At 31.6% G+C, this 21,963-nt stretch overlaps 1 protein-coding gene across 1 annotated transcript in view; it reads right to left on the bottom strand.

Annotated features, from left to right (window-relative positions):
• The window catches only part of CSMD3 (CUB and Sushi multiple domains 3), a 1,010,791-nt gene that overhangs the window by 830,001 nt on the left and 158,827 nt on the right, over positions 1-21,963 (bottom strand). The gene's annotated exons all lie outside the window — the stretch shown is intronic.

Below are 21,963 nucleotides of genomic sequence, written 5' to 3'. Positions count from 1 at the left end.
AGTATCAGTGTTTCATTTTTTGCTTGTTGAATAATATTTCATTGCATGGTTATACCACTTAAAAAAAAATCCAGTCATCACTTGATGGTCGTCATTTGATGGTTTTCATATTTTGGCTATTGTTGTAGAGTACGTCCATAAGCATTTGTGTACATTTTTTGTTTGGATACCTCTTTTCAGTTCTTTTGTGTATATACCTTTGAGTGAAATTCCTGGATTGTATGGTAACTCTGTGTTAAACATTTTGACCAAGTGTCAAAATGTTTGCCAAAATGGAGGCTACATTTTACATAGCCATCCACAATGTACAAGGGTTCCAATTTCTCCATATCCTTGCCAACCCGGACTATTGTTAGTCTTTTTTATTTAACCATCCTACTGATGTGGTCTTATGAAGTTTTGATTTACATTTCCCCAAATACTGTTGATGTTGAACATTTTAAAAATATACTTATTGGCCATTTTAATATCTTCTTTATAGAATGGCTATTGAAACTTTTCTCATTTTAAAGTTATTTGTATTTTTATTGTTGAGTTCTTTCGTTTTGTTTTGGGTTTTTTGGGGGGAGTAATTAGATTTATTTGTTTTTTAATTATTATATATATATATATATATATTTTAGTGGAGGTAATGGGAATGAACCCAGTACCTTGTGCATGCTAAGCACATGCTCTACCACTGAGCTACACCCTTCTCCCTTATTGTTGAGTTGTAGGAATATTTTTATATAATCTAGATACAAGTGCTTGTGTCTTTGGTGTCATATGTAACAAGCTAATGCCTAACCCAAAGTCTATGATATTAACTCCCACTTTCCTCTAAGAGTTTTGTAGTTTTAGTCTTACATTTAGGTCTGTGACCCATTTTGCATTAACTTTGTGTATACTGTGAAATAGTAATCAAGCTTCATTCTTTGAAATGTGGATAGCCAATTGTACCAGCACCATTTTTGAAAAGGTCATTGTTTCTTTGTTATCCCCCATGAAAATCAATGAATCATAAATATAAGGGTTTATCTCTGGAATGGTTTATATCTTCTGTCATTGCATAAAGTGTTCCACACAAGTCTATCAAGTCTAATTGGTATATAGTATTGTTCAAGTCTTCTATTTCCTTATTCATCTTTGGCCTGTTTAGTCTATGCATTATTGAAAATGGGCCATTAAAGTCACCAAATATTGCTGAATTGTTCATTTTCCCCTTCACTTCTGTCAATTTTTGCTTCCTGTAGTTTTGGCCTCTGTTGTTACCTGCATACATATTAATAATTTTTAAGCCTCCTGATGCATTGGGCCTTTTATCATTACAAAATGTCCTTTCTCTCTAGTAATATTTTTTGTCTTAAAGTCTATTTTGTCTAATATTAGCATAGACATTCTAGCTCTCTTTCTGTTACAATTTACATGGAATATATTTTTCTATTCTTTTACATTCACCCTATTTGTCTCTTTTAGACAGCAAATAGTTGGATAATTTTCTAAAATTTATTCTGCCAAACTTTGCTTTTTGGAGTGTTTAATTATGTTTAATGTAACTACTTAGAAGCCATCATTTGTCTACCACTTTGCTATTTGATTTTTTATGCCTTTTATCATTCCTCTAGGCTTCCATTACTGCTTTCTTTTGTGTTAAATGTATATTTTAATGTATCATTTTAATTCCTTTGTTTTTATTTTACTCTATTTTTGAATATTTATTTTAGTGTTTGCAGATTAAATCAACATACTGAAGTCATTTAGTTAAGATTAAAACCAGCTTATTTTCAGTAGTTTACAAAAGACATCCTTCAATAAAAGTCCACTCTCTCTACTGTCCTTTATTCTACTATTGTCATACATCTTCATACATTATAAGCCCATCAAAACAGTTTTATAATTATTGCTTTATGCAGTTGTTTTTAAATTCAAATAGAATAAAAGTATTACAAACAAAAATACATTTATACTGTATTTTGTATTATGTATATAATTAACTTTAGTGACACTTTCTATTTCTTTATGTGGATTTGATTTACTTTTTAATGTCATTTTTTTCAATCTGAAGGACTTCCTTTAGTATTCCTGTGAGACAAGTGACAAAGTCTCTTGCTTTGGTTTATCTAGGAATATAGCAATTTCTCCTTTATTTTTGAAAGATATGTTTAAAAGATGTAGAATTCTTGGTTGATAGTCTTTAACACTTTCAATATATTTTACCACTGCTTTTGTCCTCCATGGTTTCTGATAAGAACTCAGCAGTTAACCTAACTGAAGATCTCTTAGGTAACGATGAGTTGCTTTTCTCTTGTTTTTTCAAGTTTCTCTCTTTGTTTTAGGCTTTTGACAATTTGTGATGTATCTAGGTATATGTGTAGATTAATGTTTTTTAATAAAATCCATGAAGATATTTTTCTCCATTATTTCTTCAAATATTCTTCCCATCTTATTATCTCTCTATTCCCATTATGTTTTATATTCATTTGCTTATGTGATACAGATCTCTGAGGTTCTGTTCTATCTTTTTTCTTTCTGATCCTTGTATTGAATAATTTCAATTGATCTATCTTTAAGTTCACTAATTCTTTCTTTTGCCAACTTAAATCTGCTACTAAGCCTTCCTTAAATTTTCATTTTAGTTGTATGTTTCAACCCAGAATTTTTATTTGATTCTTTTTAATTTTCTATCTCTTTATTGCTATTTTCTATTTGGTCAGAAATCATTCACATACTTCTCTTTAGTTCTTTATATATCATTTCTTTTAGTTTTTTGAGCATATGTGCAATAACTGCTTTAAAAAGTCAAATATCTGGGCTTTCTCAGATACTGTTTCTATTGACTGCTTTTCCCCCCACGTGTTTATGTGCCATACTTTCCCGTTTCTTTGCATATCTTATAACTTCTTGTTGAAAACTGGACAGAATCATTTGACTACAAATATAGTGTGTACTCTATGGAAATCAGGTTCTCTTCCCTAGTGGGTCTGTTGTGGCTATTTGTTGTGGGGATTACTGTTTGGTTAGTTTGATTTTTAAAGTCACTGTCCCCTGTTGTGTTTGACCACTGAAGTCTGCTCAGTTAGCTCAGTACTTGACTAATGATTGGATGGCAGTTTCTTTAAATGCCTTAAACTAATATATCTTTGACATTTCCTGAGAGACTCTGTGTGCTTGGGCACACATGAAAGATTCTTGCAATCTGCAACTCTGCCTTAGCCTTCACTTCTTGCTTGCAGAGGGCTGTAAGTCAGAGAGCATGAACACAGCCTATATGCATGTGATCTTCTAAGTCTCTGGAAATTTGTTAGATGTTTGCCCCCTATGAATATCTCATTCACCACATGAGATGTTTTTTTGATAGACTTTTGTTTGCACTAACTGGTCTCACTTCTTCTTGAAGCAGTTACTATGTTAAACAATTGCTCCTTATTTTCCCTTTTATAAATTACCAGGGGGGTGGCTCTTCTCATGAGAAGCTCTGGGTCAGGGCAAAGACAGTTAAAATATTAACAGTTCTCTGGGGACAGAGCTTTCTGATAAAGCTATTCTACATCTGAAAAGAGGGAGAAGGAAATAGGGACAACAAGGTTCATCACAAACTATTGTTCTTAATTACATTAAACCAGTTTTTTTTCAAATAAACACTCCTTGAATTGTTACAAGCCTTAGGTTAATTTTCAGAGTGCTTAAAATTTTTTTACAACTATTTTTCAGTATTCTGGTTGCTTTTATGGGTAGTAAATTTCCATAAGTACCATTTATTCATAATTTTGGGATTGTTCTTCATGGATTTAAAAATTATCATATTGAATTGTTACCTCTCTGTTTTAAAGACAACTTCTTAACAAATTTATTAGTAATTCATATTATTTTATGCCTTCTGTTAGTAATATAAAGGAATTAAAATAATAGCAGTTACATTGGGAGTGTTGTACATTAGCTTCTTATATAAACAGTGATATAGTTGAAATATAACAAAACCTATGATAAAATTTCTACCACTTGCAAATAACTAGAAACTTCTTAAGATAGATCATATTCTCTTTTGCATGTATCTGACAGTGTGGGCAATTGAGGCAACAAGTAGGCAGAACCATACTTTTAGAGACCTTTAGGAAAATATTTAAATAGGAACCATATTGTGTTTGAATCTTGGGAGACATTCATAGAACAAAATGTCAGTTATCTAGTTTATTCTAGTATTATCATTTGGACCTGTGAAATAAATGATTTATTTAAAATGTTGGATATCTCATATGTGGTGACAAATAATGAAGCAATTGGTTGTTATTTTGAGCTGCTGAACTTCAGGAAAAGTGTTGTACATGGTGCTTAAAAATAGAAACAAAGCATAACATATCTCCCTCATATGTACCATATGACAAAGATTATAATTTATAACATAATTATAAGTAAAATCATTTAGATTAAAATTAGTGCTAATTTATATACATATACACATGTATATATATATGAGTATATATATATTAAATCACTTTAAAAAACAGTATCAATTTTACTGCTAATAAGACTACAGAATATGATTTAAAGATATAAATAAAGTTTATAGTTTTGTCTTTAGAATATATGCCATCAGGGATAAAATAAATTGAAATTTTGTTATGAAATCACTGCAAGTAACTTTTATTTCTCTGTTGCAATGGAACCAACTTAATAAGCAGTTTTGTTCATTTGTTAGAGTGTGCTTTTATTTTTATTAATTTAATTTTGTCTTTGATTTGTAAAACATTTATATAATTCCAAATTAAAATGTATAAAACGAAAAAATGGTGCTAATTTGGTTTAATGTTTAGAATTTCTATTTTTACATATATCATATTGAGGAAGTGAATTATTAAGCATCATTTTTTTTAATTGGGTGGTGCATAATTAGGTATTTATTTATTTATTAATGAAGGTAGTGGGGATTGAACCTAGGACCTCATGCATGCTAAGCATAGGCTCTATTACTGAGCTATACCCTCCCCCAAGCATAATTATTTTTAATATGGTATGATGTGCAAAAAATTCTTAAATTGTTTAAAAAATACTTAGTCTTTTTTGAGAAAGGAAATGTCATTGCAATTACTGGAAATGTCAGCTTAACTCCTTAGAAAATCACTCTTTAGAAAAAAGGGAACAAGGTATTCATATTATGTATTAAGGTATACTCTGAAAATGATGAAGTCTTAGACAGTTTAGCTAAAGGACAATGAGTATTTGAAATGGAAACATTTGTGATTCATATGTCCTTCCAGAAAGGTCCCATGTGGTACTGAGAAAGATGGTCCCTGAAGAAAGTCTTAGTATCTGTATGCTTCCCCTGAGTTTTAGATATCTGTTGGAACAAAGAATTCACTAGAAGGAATTCACTCTTCATCACGATTTTTTTTTATTTTTTAAATCAAATTACAATACGGTAAAAATATTTACATCAGCAGGCTATCAAAGATTTTCAGCAGTGAAAATCTGATATGTAGTGTTTGGCCTAAAGATTTTTGTTGGGTAGACCATTTTCAAAATGAGTTTGACTACACTTATGTCATGTGTTAATTCTCTGAGTATACTGTTACTCTGTTACGTTATTTTCCTGGGCTTCAAAGAATTTAATGTGGCTACACTTACCATAAATAAAAATAAGTCTTTTGTGAGTCTTGTTCCTAGAAATAGTAGAGCTAATCTATGACATTGTATTGAAGAATGAAAATAATTTCAAGACTAATTTATAGGCAAGTTGGGATAGTGACCCACTAGGAAAAGGCTATAATTTTATACACAAATATAGAAACAGACTAATTGTAGAAGAGGTGTGGATTTAGCTTAAATTGATAAACATAAACACTTTTCCTTATTCAACAAATAACTTCATTTTAGGCTTTATGTTATGCTCTGTTTTTAGTTATTAGGGATACAGAAGAGAATAAAACAGACAAGAATAGCAGTTTTCTGGGCTGCTGTCAGGGAATGTCAGAGAAGAGTAAATAAAGATTATATATAATTATATCCCTGAGAATTTCTTTCTGACATCTGCAACCAACCCTCCTGCAACAGGTAATGGAGATGGGAGAAATATTCCAAAACTTAAGAGATTCTGCCTATCATTAAAATGGGAAGATTTATAATATTATTTAAATTTAGTAGATTAAAAACAAAAAGAGAGACACTGTTTCAGACCTGAGTTTATGGTTACTGTAGTAAGTAAAACATGTTCTGACATTGAAAGGAATATGGCTTTTTCAAGAGAACTGCAGAAAAAGAGCAGAATAGACAAAATACCAGAAGCTAGAAAAGAAAATCAACTCACAGTAATCAGATTTTACAGGGAGTTCCAGGCCAACTTAAGAATTTTGGTTTTCATACTGAAACTGATGGGAAACACTGATAGATTAAATGTTGAGGTGGCACAAACAGATCTATATTTCTAAAATATTCCACTTTAAGCACAGTAGAGTTTGGATTTAAAGGAAGAGAGGGTGTACATAGGTGGCAGGGTGGAGGGGAGGTGGTAGAGATGGGATCAAACACATCAGGTGTTTCATGGAATAAATATAGAAAAAAATGCAAAGAATGCTTTCAAAGCTTTTTAGGAGATAGATGTGTATTATGGATTGGATATGGCAGATGAGGAACATGGAAGTGCCAAAAGGAAACTACCACATGTCATAGAATTTAATAGTCTTGTTTACTAGGATTAAAACCACTAGTTAAGTAACCATTGCTTATCTCATAATACCAAAAATGAAAAGATTGACTTCCAACCAACAAGGAAAATAGCCATATTTAACAGGGTCACAATGGGACATTAAAAAAGAAATAAAATAGGAATTTTATAACTTTATGAAGGTGTGAATATTGTACTGTTTGTACAGGGGCTACCAGGTAGAAAATAAGCTAACACGATTTTTAGGTACATTTCTTATCTTAAGGACCCTGTAGTATTTTTAAGTATATAAGGATAATCATTTTTTAATAACCTGAGTTAGTAATTCTGTGATTATCAATTCCTTATCATATTGATAGTATATTTATGGTAGATATGATAATGGAGGAAAAAACAGAAACAGTAGAAGGCCCAAATTATTCCATAGATAAAAGCATATTTGAGAATAGGGTCAAACTGAATTAGTTGAAAATTTCCAGGCCTTTACACCAAACTGTGACTTAAACCTCAAACTGACTGCACAGTTAGAGTTCTTAAGTCAGAAGAAGAATGGTATGGGGTATATAGCTTTCTCTCCTTAACTTTCAGTTATTCTTTTTTAAAGAAAGCACAGGAGAAAAATAATAAAGTTAATATCACCTTCCTCATTAGGAGAAAAAAATGTCTTCTTATGTGTAACGTTTCAAATTAAGAGAAATTCCTAACTCTGTAATTACTTTGGGACATCCATCTTTTAGCCATGTAAAATAATCTATTCTATAAATTCTAGTTTAAATAATTTAAATGATATAGAATCCAAAAAACTTCCCTAATGGAAACTACTAGGGTATATTGGGAGGATTTATTTATGTAAACTTATATGACATCAATTTTTGACCCCTGTGCTAGAGACTTGTCAGGAAATTAAGAGGAAAAATGCTTTAGTTTCAGTAATCTCCTTTCCGTATAATCTGACGGTTGCCCTGATTCATTTGATAGAATTTTCATGTCTTTATATAAAACCTGAAAAATAAGTTTTGTACTTTCTCCTCAGAACTCTCATGAATTTCATAAATTTGTACATAAAATAATTCAGGCATGGTCTGATCAAATATTCCTTCAGAGAAATTTGGTATCTAATCAGCACTCATTAGATTATGCTCAAATATTATACTTAAATTTTTCATAGATACCATAAAGTACAATTTACTCTTTTTATCTTCTTTTCATACTGCTGCTATTATGTCTAAGACAAAAACAAATCCTTAAAGATCTGATCAACTTTCCAAAGAGTATTCATGATTTCTCAGCAATCTTCTTTCTAATTTCTACAAATCCCTTATCTCTTAGTTATGTTTCCTTCTCTGACTATGTCTGCTTGTCACAATCAATAATCTCCAATTTCTCCCTGATGGAATCAATACCCATAAACTATAAATGAATGTCTGAAACATTGGTTTTCACATCAAGTGTCATTCCTTATGGAACTGCTGACAATGGTATATATCACCAATAACAAAGAATGAGCCACAAAAGATTATAAATTATTTCTCTGTATCTTTCTCCTCAAGTGTACTTGCACATGAAGTTGCAATTCTGGGCAAAGAATACTAAACAAATGTCAGCTTTGGCCTCTTAAATTTTTTCTAACTTTATGAAAAATCTTTATTTTTCACTTCCTTTTCTTCAATCTTCTGCATTCAGAAAACTTGTAAATATCTCTATTTCATATATAGATGTAATGTTCTACCATTAACTCAAACTCAATGGAGCAAAGAAAAAAAAAAAAAAGACACTTTTTAACTCTGCAAGTTTTGTCCGGTCTCCATGACCTTCTCTGGATTATGGCAGCACCAGTTTCATCTTTTACATCACACTCAAAAATTTGGGAAAGCCTCTGACAGAAAATTACTACCTTTCAAACTTCATCTTTTACTAAAATGTTAAGTTCCTTTTCTCAAAACCATAAATATCACATGTAGAAATACTGCAGATAAATATAGGAATTTCCAGAGTGGTGGGTAGACCAAACTAAAAAAGGCCAGTACCTGAATTTGACACTATCTACCTGTATTGCTATTACAGGATTATGGCAGCCCCAGTAGTAGAAAATCAAAGCAGACAGGTAGAGAATTGAAAAGACATTCTGTTAAGTGGGGGCATAAGGAAACAAGTGTTCTAGTTGACTCCCAATAGGATAGGAATTTAGTTCTCATAACTAGAACACAGATCAATAATATAGATATTAGACTAAAAGAAAAGCCCAGAATGTAGGTTCAGATATAAACTGAACCAATGCATAGGCCAAAGTTATCATGTCAGATTTCCCAAACCAAGGTTCACATTGCTCCTGGGGTGATACATCTGAGAGATCAGTGGCCCTTGCCATAGGGATTTCTGGGGACATTCGGGCAGATCAGTTGATAAAATCAATTAATTTTTTCCTTATCAATTCTATGCCAAACTTTTCTTTCTATCACCCCTCCACTGCTACTGATATAGATCTTATTGCTATAATTTTCTCATTAACCAAGGACAATTGACATTCTTTTCATATTTTTCTGCCTTAAAAAATTTTAGTTATTTTTTCTTTTGTGCTTCGCTACTTGTGTAATTCTGTTTTTCCCTACCTCACTATCTAACTTTAAAATGTCTCTCATGACAATATTTAATCATCTTAAGCTATTCTGTATTTTTTCTCCTGCTCTCAGTGGTCCATTTGCTCATCTTTGTTCAACTCTTTTTTTCTCTCTCTACCTCATCTCTTCCTTTCTGTAAGAGATTTTCATAGGTCATCATCCTTGCATCATCTACTGAAAACATTACTTTTCAACTGAAGCAAACCAGGTCTTCCAACAATTATCCATTCTGGCAAAACCATAAAGACTACAGTTATCATTTGATTGGACTTGATCTCTATCTTCTAAGAGCTTGTTTTCATAAAAGGCATCAAGATGAAGAAATAATAATACTGAGTAATAAGAGCTATATTTCTTGAGCATTTACTGAATGTCAGTCACTGTATTAGGCTTTTTACATGCATCACCTCAACACTGAACCAATCCTACAGGAAGGCATTATTCTTCATTTTGAAAATGAGGAAGCTGGGCATAGAGAGTTCATGTATGTTGCTCACGGTCACATAGGTAGTGAGTGGCGATAGTGGACAGTGATAGTTCTGTGTTCCCATGTTCTCTTCTTTTGGAAATGATCCTTGACTTTTGACCTAAGGATTGGGAGTGTGATGTAGGCCAAACTAATCATCTTCTGGGCAGTCATGATTGATCTTGAATGGATACTGGCCCAACATGTCCAATGAGAATCCATCTCTGTAATTAAGGTTCAAATGCTGGGAGGAAAGGGGAATCTTTTCCCTTTAGGATTGCTAAACTAAGTGCCTGTTGTTATTTTGATCAGCATGTGGAGGTGCTCTTCTTTCTGCCTACTTGTTTAGGATGATATCCTGGAGAGGTGGAGGGCAGCTGTGGTTCACCCTGGGGACATCAAAGCTGGTGGAGGATCTATCAGGGAGTATTTATGTGCATGAACTCTCCTCGAGGGTGACAACTTATGTGGAACATTAGCCAGGCTTCTGATTCTTTATCTAAAATGAGTATTTATTACAGTAAATAAATATATCAAAAAATGCAATTATCCAAATGAGGAGAAGTGTGTAATGTGAGTGCCCTACATGTTACTAATGAATCCAGGGACAAGGTTTCAGGAGAAGCCATTGCAGAAAGAAACTAGAAGCAAAAGTAAAAAATTTATTTGTCTTTTGTTTGTTTTTTTATATTTTTAATTGAAGTATAGTCAGTTTACAAGAAGTAGAAACTTGAACTTTAGATTAGGAAAGCATTAAATAATTTTATAATGTGTTTGCTGCTAAGTATTATATATTTAAAATACATCCATGCCCCTGAAGCGGTTCATTAGAGAATATAATGCAAATCCAAGTTGTTTGTTTTCTTAGAGACTATAAGACACTTAAGATGTATACTAAAAATTATTGTAACAAAATTTGGATTTGTGATAATTTACATAGAAAGGATTTCATGGTCAGTATCAATGTTACTCATTGTTTCCCCAGATCAAGAGCTAGTGACAACTGCAAAATTAGCTAATGGCATTGCTGTAATTGAAGATGGCATAATAGGTTCTGTCCTCTTACAATCTGCTCACTAGAAAATTTTAGAACTCATTATTTTCAGAAATCAACAGTTAAAAATATAGAGGAACTCTGTAATTTGAAAAATGACATTGCTTCCTAATAATAACATGTGGAACTAACAAGATGGAATGCAGAGAACACCCTTTTCAGCTGATTTTTATTTCTAACAATCAAAAGTTATGGACATCAATTTTGACCATGTTACAGAAGGAAAAGTAGAATAGTTTAGCTGCAACAAATCCCATCTCTGTTTGAAGCCAGTAAAATATGGCTGATTGATGGTATTTTGGAATTACATGATGACCAAACTGATATTGAAAGTTTTAAAACAAAGCATGAAAGATTTTGCATCATGTGGTTTGTGCTGTGTGGGACAGAGGATTGGTACCAATGAGATTCTGTTAGAAATCTGGGATCCTGAGCCCCACCCAGACATTCCAAATAAAAATCAGCTGTTAAACAAGATCAAAGGTGGTTCTTATGAACAGGGAAGCATGGAAAGCCCTGCTTTCCACCAGCATATGTAAGACAGAAAGATGTGCAGGATATAAAGAATAAGGCCATAGTTCCAGTAGTCTGTCTGCTATTTACTGCCTTGGGCTGGTAAATGTTTAACAATTAGTTCTCTGGAAAACACAAAACAAAAAAAGCCTACTTTTAAAAATTTGCTAATTTCCATGGTGTAAATACTCCCAACATAACCAATTTCAAAGTATCAACATGAAGTCACTGAATGCTGAGTTGGAAAGAGGATTCACAGTGCGCAGTTTGCTCTCCTGATGAAGTCGGCTCCAGCTTATTGCTATCTAACAAGTCAGTGATGTTGTTTTTCTTCATCTGTAGATATGAACAATAATATTTGTGTGACCAAATTATTTTGTGTCAGTGTAAAAGGATGCACTTTTGTAAACTTAGGAAATTTGTTGCTTTTATTTATTTTTATCCACCAAATCATAAGCATCCTGAGAGCCACATTGACGATTATCTAATACCTAATATAATGTCTAGAACATGGTAAGTGCTTAATAGCTGTTTTGGAAGGCATTAGTAAATAGACAAGATTGTGTTTCAGGCCTTTTTATTGGTAAAACCACAGTATTTTTAGCTTTATAAAAGAATATTAAGCAAGGACATGAACTGTTTCAACAAACTCATAGAAAAAGAGATTAGACATGTGGTTACCAGAGGCAGGAGATGGGGGAGGGGGAATTAGATTAAGGTTTTCAAGAGGTACAAACTTCCAGTATGAGATAAATATTACTATAAATGTAATGTACAACAGTATTGATACAATTAGCACAGATGTATGTTATATATAAAATTTGTTAAGAGTAAATTCTAAGAGGTCTCATCACAAGCAAAAATTTTTTTCTATTTAATTTTGTATCTATAGTGTTTTATGTATATAAATGTAAGTATAATATATATCCTATAGATTTCAGATTTTATATCCATATTTTCTTTTGCCTTTTAATATAAAAATGGCTTTTTCATTACTTTAATTATTCAGCTGTTTTCACATTTTATTTAGTCTAATCTATCAATCTTTTCCTTAGTGACATATTTTCCTTTAGGTTTTTGTAGTTTGAAAGCTTTCCTCTCCCATGAGCTGATAATATTTCACTATGTTTCTTCATGGACTATACATTTTCATTTTTTAAATTTAATTAGTTAGAGTCATCTGGAATTTATGTTGTGATAACTGTGCTAGGAAATAATCAATGCATCATATGAACTAGTATTGCCCTCATATAAAACAAAAAATAGCACAAAGGACAAAATGAGAGACTGTACAATTAAATGTAGATGGAGAAATTCTTATGAAATGATGATGGAGTAGATGTATCCCACACTATAGAAAGAGAGGGTGGAAAAGAAGGAAAGAGAGAGTGCTCATTATTTTCATATTATGTTTACAAAATTATCCAAAAGTATATATAGACTGTTGTAGCTTATTACATGCTTCAAAAAATACTAAATATGGCCAATAAAAATTCTTGAAAATTTTAGATTAACATCTATGCATGTGAGGATCTTTATATAATAATACTTACAGATACCTTTCATTTGGAATTTTTTTAAGTTGACTAAAAATTGTCTAAGATTTATTGAATCCAAATTCTGTGGTATTAGAACACTATACACATGTGTTGGGGAAACAATTTTCCATGTGTCTCTCATGTTTTCCACCTCTTGTAAGCAGAGATAGTGACTCTCTTTGTTCAGCAACAACATGGCAATATTATCTTCCTCCAGAGCAAAGGGCCTGTTTACTTGTTATCTGTTATAAAAGATCCTGTTTCCCTAAGCTCAAGACTTCCTCTTCCATACACAACCCACAGTGTATGTGGGCATCACCTGGCCCTCTTCTCATTGTCCCTTGAGAACTGAGGAACCCGAATGGTTGCTGGTATTCTATTTATGTTGCTGTATTAATAAAGCCCTTTGTCCCTGACTCAGTAGTTTTGTGTCTTCTGCCAACATCTATGAAGCCATGTCAGGCTAACTTGTTAACTTTCAAGTAGGGCAAAAATCTCAGAACTTTCACAGTACTTAATAATATATAGATATATAGAACTACAAGATTTTTACAAATGGTTAAGTAGTTTCTGTTATTTCTTTGTCAATAGTAGAAAATAACTATACTTAATCAAAATGACTGGAAGAACACTGTTGCACTTTGGCACATATTGTTGCTTTCAGTTCTAGATATTACCTCTCCTAGCCACAATGTCTGTATGAAGGTGGTTGTTCTTTGCTTCAGGGCCCTTATAATTATCCATAAAATTCTTATGAATTTTTGTGTATGCACTTACTTAACAGACTGTATCTGTGTAAGAAGTATTATTCAATTAATTTCTGTTCCAGATTTGGCTTTCTTCCATTGTACCCTCTTCCAGTTGATTGTAATGACTGCCTCATCATGTTCCAGTTCTGTCTCTAGCACTGACCTGTTAGCTCAGAGCTACAGTTCTTGAGAGGATTACTTCTTGTAGCTTCTGTCAAGGTTTTAAGCTTTTTCACTGAAAGAGGACTGCACATGTGTGTGCATGTATGAAAAGTGTATTTTCTACTGTTGGTTCAAGCTGATCACCCCATTGGCAGTTCTGTGATTCCAGAGAAACCCTACCTAAGGGTAGTACTGCATAACTTATTTAGCCCAAATAACACTGGGGTAATTTTCTTACCTGAAGAATACTTTGAGAAAGACAAAACAAATAACTGGATATATTGCTCCTTTTGAGAAAATGGAAATTCAGAGTTTATAAGGCATGACTAAACATTGTAATGTATATGAATATATATCATTATTACCAATATATACTATTGAATATATATGATAGAACAGCAAAGATATTAGCTAACATTTATTGAATTTTGCTTAAATACCAGGTTCTACACTTTTTTGACATCATTAACTCCCTTGATCTTCAAAGAACCTGGTAGATTCAGTGTTATATTACTCATTTTACATTATGAAGAATAGAGTCTCACAGCATCTGAGTGATAGCCTTAAATATTAGGTCTTGTAAAAAACTCTTTCTATTACCCTATATTTCTTACTAAAAAGAAAAATAAATTCAGATTAAAATGTGATCATCTTGAAAAATAAAAATCTGAAGCACACTATAAGATTATAGTTAAATTGCATCTAATTTATGCAATAGAATATAAAAATGTGCTATTTACAAAGCTGAAATCAATTTTCCAGAGTAAGGAGAGAATATATAAAAAATACTGTATCTCTTTTTAGATAAGAATGGATCCACTTTGATTGATTAATTATAAATGCATCTTCTAACCTTTTGTTCTTTCTCTTCATGTATTTTCTATACTGTTTTGAACTATCACCTGAAAGAGTCGCTCAATATGACATGCTAGGCAGAATTCTAAGATGGGCTCTAAGATTTCTGCCTCTTCCTCATGAACGCAGGTGTAACCCATGGGTATGATGGGATAGTTGCACTTTTCCTGAGGTTATATTATGGCAATGGTGATGGGGCAGTTGCTCCTCTGATTATGTTGTGCTGTGTAGGACTCCTCCTAGCCAACTGAAGAGAGTCAGAGAGATATACTCCAGCTAAGCTGGAAGAAAACCAGGTTGTGAATTGCCTTTGAGGATGTGTGTGTGGGAAAATGTTAAGGAACCACATGCAGCCTATAAAAATTAAGAAAAATCCCTGGTCAATATCTGATAAGAAAAAAGGACCTCTGTCATACTGCTGCAAGGAAATAAATCCTAGCAGCAACCAGCAAACTTGAAATAGGACCCTGGCCTTAGGTGTAATCACAGTACTAGCCAATATCTTGACTATAGCCTTGTGAAATCTGAACTAAGGACCTAACTGATCAATGCCAGACTTCTTACCTATAAACTATGAGATTATAATTTGTGTTGTATTAGTCCACAAAATGGTGGTAATTTATTATGGAACTATGTAAAATCAATACAAATGGGAACAACAATTCTGTAGAAAAAAAATCCCTTTAAATATCTTTATGAGAAATAAATACTGTGATATGTTTTACATGCAAAAGCACAATGAAAGGTTGTATGAAGCATAGCAAGTGATGACTAGTCCTTGCCAATTAAGACCAAAAGAGTATGCTATCAGAGATCTGTTTGTAAAAGGAGAAATAAAATTTTCAATTCAAAGCATGGTGTAAGGACCAAAAGTATTGATAAGTGCTCTCAAAGTGGCAGATAACCAAAATAAGTATTAGAAATGCAAATGAATGTGAAGAAAATTATTTAGAAATATTCAATTATTTTAAGTACATAGTTTGAAATATCATTTAATGTAATAGGTAAAAGAGCAATAACTAATAGCATTTAGTTATCTGAATAATACTGAGGGTCCAACAACCAATGCCTTGAGATCAATTCATATTCTATTACATGAAGAAGCATCAACATGTTGATCAAAGAGTATTATTCATTAATATTGCTTCTTGCATTTCTTTTGATATTTCATTATCTATTTGCCATCTACTTTAGCCAGTTATGACTTTGAAAGTACTAAGATTATATGCCCCCAACCTATGACCAAATGAAAAACATGCTTTTTGCATCTTCTTTTCTCATCTTGGCACCCCATTAATTAAGGTTTTGACAGGAGCTTTTCACATCCATTAGCATTACAGGTTCACTTTTAAAAAATAAAATTAAAAGAGTATACAAAACCTAAAGAATATTCTAGACAAGATAACATATCACACTATATTGGAAAAGTATAATTTTATTGATATATTTAACACATTTTTGTTAACTATGTTGTCTTATATAGTATGTGGAAAATTGTGGTATGTATATATATACATACACACACACAGAGTGGAATACTACTCAGCCATAAAAATGAATGAAGTAATGCAATGTGCAGCAATATGGATGGACCTACAGATTATCGTACTAAGTGAAGTAATTTAGACAGAGAAAGACAAATACCATATAATATCACTTATATTGGGAGTCTAAAAAAATGACAGAATATCACTTATATGTGGAGTCTAAAAAAATGACACAAATGAACTTATTTACAAAACAGAAGCAGACTCACAGACATAGAAAACAAATTTATGGTTACCAAAAAGGAAATGGAGTGATGGATAAATTAGGAGTTCAGAATTAGAAAATACAAACTTGTATATACAGAATAGATAAACAACAAGGTTGATTGATATTATGGTCCTTTATTATTCTCACTGAAATAATTTGATTTACACATTTTATTTTATTTTTTAATATGTATTAGTATATATATTAGTTTATTTTTTATTATAGTAAATGGTGCTCTGTTAAAGAGTATAATTATTTTTATAAGGAAGAAACCTATTCAAATGTAATTTTCTGTGATATGCTATCATACTTATAATCGAATAATAAACATAGAATTATATTTTGCTAATTTACTGCATTTTGATAAGAGGGAAATCAAGATAAATCCACAGATTAATTCCTTAACCAAGCTCATAGTATAGTTTTCTTTTAAACCACTAGTTGTATACTATCAATTATAACAACTTATCACAATGGATGGTGTTTAACTGTATGAAACACAAAATATATATTTAACATATATCTTAAACCAATCTTAAACCAATCACTGTCTCAAACATCATTTTAACACTCATATCAAAATGATAAAGTATAGCAGTTGACAGATATGACACATTAAACAACACTTATAAAAGAAGAAACTTTAATGTGAAATGAGATAACATACTAAGTTTAATAATTTTATTTCTGGAGAATAAAATATAATCTTGAATGCCACCCCATCTTTTCCAGATGAAACACAAAAGTAGGTCATATGTCACTGGCTTTAATAGTTTTTTATTATTGATTTTTCCTATGCCATATGAGTACTTTTGTATTTTTGAAATGTTTCATAAAGAAACTTTTGCTTAAAGAAAGCAAATATTTTTAAGAAAGAAAAATATCCATTAAAAGTAAAAATAATTTTAAGTACAATTTTGTCTTTTCTCAAATGCAAGGACATTTTTTGTTCTAAACTTTATTCATTTTATGTAAATACTGTGCTGAAACATAGTCCACATCTACCTTTCAACATATTCACTGGAGTTTTAGTTCTTTGAAAGCGGGAGATGTATTAAATCTTTCCTCATTACTGATCAAATTATTAGATAATCCTATGTATCAATTGAATTTAACAAGCATTTAAGTGCTGGCAACATGCCAAGAATGTGTTGCAATAGGAGGCAATTTATAAAACAAGTAAAATAGGTTCTACACCCTCAAGCTTCTCACAGCCTATTGTGAGCAGAAAAATACTAAAAGGTAGAATGTAATATTGAATCACTATGTTGTATAACCTGAAACTAGTATAACATTGTAAATCAACTATACTTCAATAAAAAAATAAATAAAAGGAAGAGAAGGCACTCAGGACTTAGCTAGGAGGTTACTTAAGGATTAAGATATTTCAATACAAAACTAATAAGATATTTCAGTATCTAAGCCAGACTTTATGGAACCCTAAAGGCAAAATATTTGAATTTGATCAGAGATTAAAAAGTCTTTGCATGTATCACATCTCCTTGTTATGTTTTAAAAGAATGATATCTCTCATTTATTCTTAAAAATATTTAAGGTGAAGGTCCATTAACTTCTTTTTATGAACCTAACCTACTTTCATTGCTAGCAAACTATTTAATATATATAATTATATTACATAAATTTTTCTTGCTACAATTTAGCTGTCTTGCTGGAAGCATAATTGACTTCATTCTAAATTGTAATCTCTCCATTAAATTTTATGGTGCTGCAGTTCAAATTTTTAAAGCTTAGAAATTGAAAAATAACACCTAAAATTCAAAATCACTAAAATCATTTGATATTCTCAAGTAAAAACTTTTACTAAACATCTGTGACAGATAGCTAAAATAGAATAGTAAATGGTATAAATATTCTTTTGTATGTCAAGTGTTTAAAAAGAACACAGAATATATATAATGTATGCAAAAATATTTCAGCTTTTATGTTTCATATTGTTTTAATACACAGCATTATCAGCAATTCTTTTTTTGTAGTACTCTTGTGTACTAAATTTTATGTCATATATATTTAAGTAGAATGAAATTATAGTTTATAGTTAGATATAAAATAAGTCTCTAAAATGTATACAGTTTATATCTCTAGGTGCTTTACTGAATTACTGTTCATTACAGTTTTTTATATGATTTTCTAGAGTGAGAAAATCCATATAAAATGTTTAGAACTATTATTGGCACAAAGAAATCACTCTATAAATATTACCTAGTAGTAATAGTGTTATTGGCTAAATGTTTACATTTCTGAATTAAAATGTGAAAATAATTTAACAACAAGTTTGCCAAAACTGAGACTTTCATCCCTATAATTTCTTAATTACTTAGTCATGCACATTAACAATCATTATGGCGTAATAGCTACCTTGTGTTTGAAGTGGTTTCCTAGACTATGTTTTTATTTTATGTCTGATCATTGAATTAGATCACTGATCATTGAATTAGGTCACTGATAATATGCTGAAATTTTCATTGAGATGTTTATGGTTATTAAAGTAGCCAATTCATACATATAATATTTAATGAGTACATATAATATGTATACAACCCACTGTATGCTTGGATTATATTACTTTGTTTCCACAATAAATAATTCTAAGATGATAAGATATTCCATGCTATATCTGTATAATCTTTCACCTATAAAGAATGATTATGCATATTTGAAAGTAAAATGTAAAAGGAGTCCATTATACAAAATAACTTTTAGTAGAGAAACAAATAAATTTTGAATTCTGTTTGGCAGATCTAGAAAGACAAGAGACTTCCTACCGTGTGCTCTGTAGAACCCAGATCCACCAGTTTTTGCCTCATCAAATTTTGAAAAACAGTTATAGGACTATTCAATTTAGTATGCATTAGTGTTTCCTAAACATATTGCTTCACAGAACGATATTCTACTCACTCATTTTTATTAACCTTGACAAACATATGCAACCAAAGTTCTATGAAACAAACTTTGGAAAATAGTGACAAGAAATTCAAGTGTATGGCACACAACAATGAGGAAAAATAAAGATACATACAGCTAGATATTAATGGGGGAAAATTTTCCACAAATGTTTAACACCTCACAGCTTTGACTTCAAGAAATTTAAAAGTGTTTCCAATAAATAGGAGTTCTTCAACGTAATCAAATTTTTGAAACAGGAACATCACTCTCCACAGTTTTAAAGTAAGTAGGCAGCAGTAGGGCAATAGAAGTTTGTAACAACAGGGAAATTCTGTGATGATCACAGACTGACTTACATTTATCAATTATTCTACACTGGATTTGCAACTGGAATTGCAATACGTGTTCTAGGGCTTCAGTCCACAGTCTGATTCAGGATATATAATTGGGGCCAAGAATTCTACATTTTAACAAATTCTCCAGGTGATTCTGATGCATATGGTTCATCATTCACAGTTTGAGAAGCACAGATAAATGCACAATATCTCTAACAAAGAGAGATCTCATAAATATTAGTACATAAGGACAAAGTCTCAGGAAACTTTCTTGTGAGACAAAGAAAATAATTAGTAAATGATTATACAGAGGGAGATGAAATGAAAATGAGACTTAGACATTGTAGTATCATCCTACAAAGATAAAAAAATGCAGGTATAAATTTGCAGGACAGGCTTTGAAATTTCAAGCTAAGTTTTCTGGACTTCACAATACACCAGATGGCCTTGACAGTGTCATTGGCTGTTGTTAAATAAATAAATGCTTGTAGCTCCTTCCCCTATAAAATGTTATATAGTATTGCATATGGTGTGTTAGAATAAATGAAGCCTATCCCACCCCTCCACACCAATATCTTTGGAACCTGTGAATATGTCATACTAAATTGCAAAAATGATTTTGCAGATGTAATTATGTTTAAGGACTTTGACAAAGGGAGATTGGGTCTACCTGGATAATTAAGGCTAATCTAATGACATAGGCACTTAGAAGCTGAGAATTTTCTCTATCTAAAGTCAGAGATGTGCAAGAAAAGAAGGTAGTAGAGAGATATTTTAAGAAGGGGAAGTCAGATTTCAAGTATGAGAAGGATTTAATGCACCAGTTGCTGACTTGGAACTGCAGGGCTTACATATAAGGGGGAGACTTCTAGAAGCTGTGGGCAATAGATTCTTTCCAGAACCTTCTGATAAGAGCCTAACCAGCTGACATTTTTATTTCAGCCTTGTGAAACTCTGAGTCAAGAAACTAACAGAGATCATCAGGACTTTACAGCTTCAGAACTGTGAGAGAATATATTTTTGTTGTTTTAAGCTGCTAAATTTCTGGTTGTTTGCTATGGTAACAATAGAAAACTAATACACATGGTAGAGGATACTCATCACAAATCAATACCTGAAGGTGTCCAATAGCATCATAATCAATCTGTCAATACCACCTAGATGCCTAGTACTTCATATTTTAAGTCAGGACCTCCCAACCATACATTTAAACATCGTGAAGATATATGAATCCATTTTCACTGAAGCAGAAAAGACAGACAAATTTGATGTTGTATGTGTAGAAACAATGGAGAGCTATGGAAATATTTTTGAGTATATTTCATGAAACTTGACAGTCAAACCAGAAAATGTGACAACATTATAATACATCTTCCAAGTTACTACATTTTCAGTATATGTAGTACTTGCCAAAAGAATAAACTAATCTAAAATATCTTTATACTGTGATGAACAGAGTACAGGTTTTCTGTTATGGAGCCTTTAATGGAAAATTATTATATTACTAACTCCTTCAATATTGCCAAAATTACACTTAAAATTAAACCTTTGTGCCTGTAGTGTTTTAAACTATGAATTAAGTTGCCAAGATAAAAATAACTATTGTGAAAGGACCTTCAAAAAATTATGATTATTACAGTCACAATGGAGAAAAATAAGTCTTGGAATGCATCCTCCCATGCTAGACAAGAAAAACAGTTCAGAAATATATTAGGTAAAAATAGCATTTACAACTGCTGCAATAGGGCATTATTTAGGATATAAAAAATAAAAAAATATGTTTACTCAATTGTTTGCTAGAGGGTATTTTTCCTCACTAGGGAAAAAGCACTGTATAAAATGTTTAGTTTAAAACTTTCCCCACATGCAAACTGTTAACTTTTATATTTAAGCAATTCTATTTCATACATGATTGTTTTATTATATGCTCTTTAAACGTATCATATTTTGAATTATTATGTGCTTTAAAAAGTAACTACTGCTGCTACTGTATATGTGTGTCTCTTATGATGATATTGGATCTCATGTGATACATTCTGGTAATATGGTCCTGGGAAGGTGAGTTGAATTCTGTTATTCTATTCCTATGGATGTAGAAGGGGCTCCTTCCTAAACTAAGTGAAATTTTATTGTGAAGTCACATCGAAAAGAAATTACAACTACATGACCTCAATCTGAAACTGTTGGGAACAAGTTACTTTCGCCTTTAGAATTTTTGCACATTTTAATGAGGGGAAAAAAGTGCAGATTCTGTACATTTTTGATATCATCAGCAGAGCCTAGGGTATCACCCCATTATCAAGCAACATTTGTATGGTGAAACATGAGTACCCATGCTATGCAAGATAAATAAGTATAAAGATTATAAATGGCCTCT

This window comes from Camelus dromedarius, chromosome 20, assembly GCF_036321535.1.
Source record: "Camelus dromedarius isolate mCamDro1 chromosome 20, mCamDro1.pat, whole genome shotgun sequence".
NCBI classification, from domain to species: Eukaryota; Metazoa; Chordata; class Mammalia; order Artiodactyla; family Camelidae; genus Camelus; species Camelus dromedarius.
Note: the sequence above shows the minus strand (reverse complement) of the source record. Positions and strands in the feature narration are given on the sequence as shown.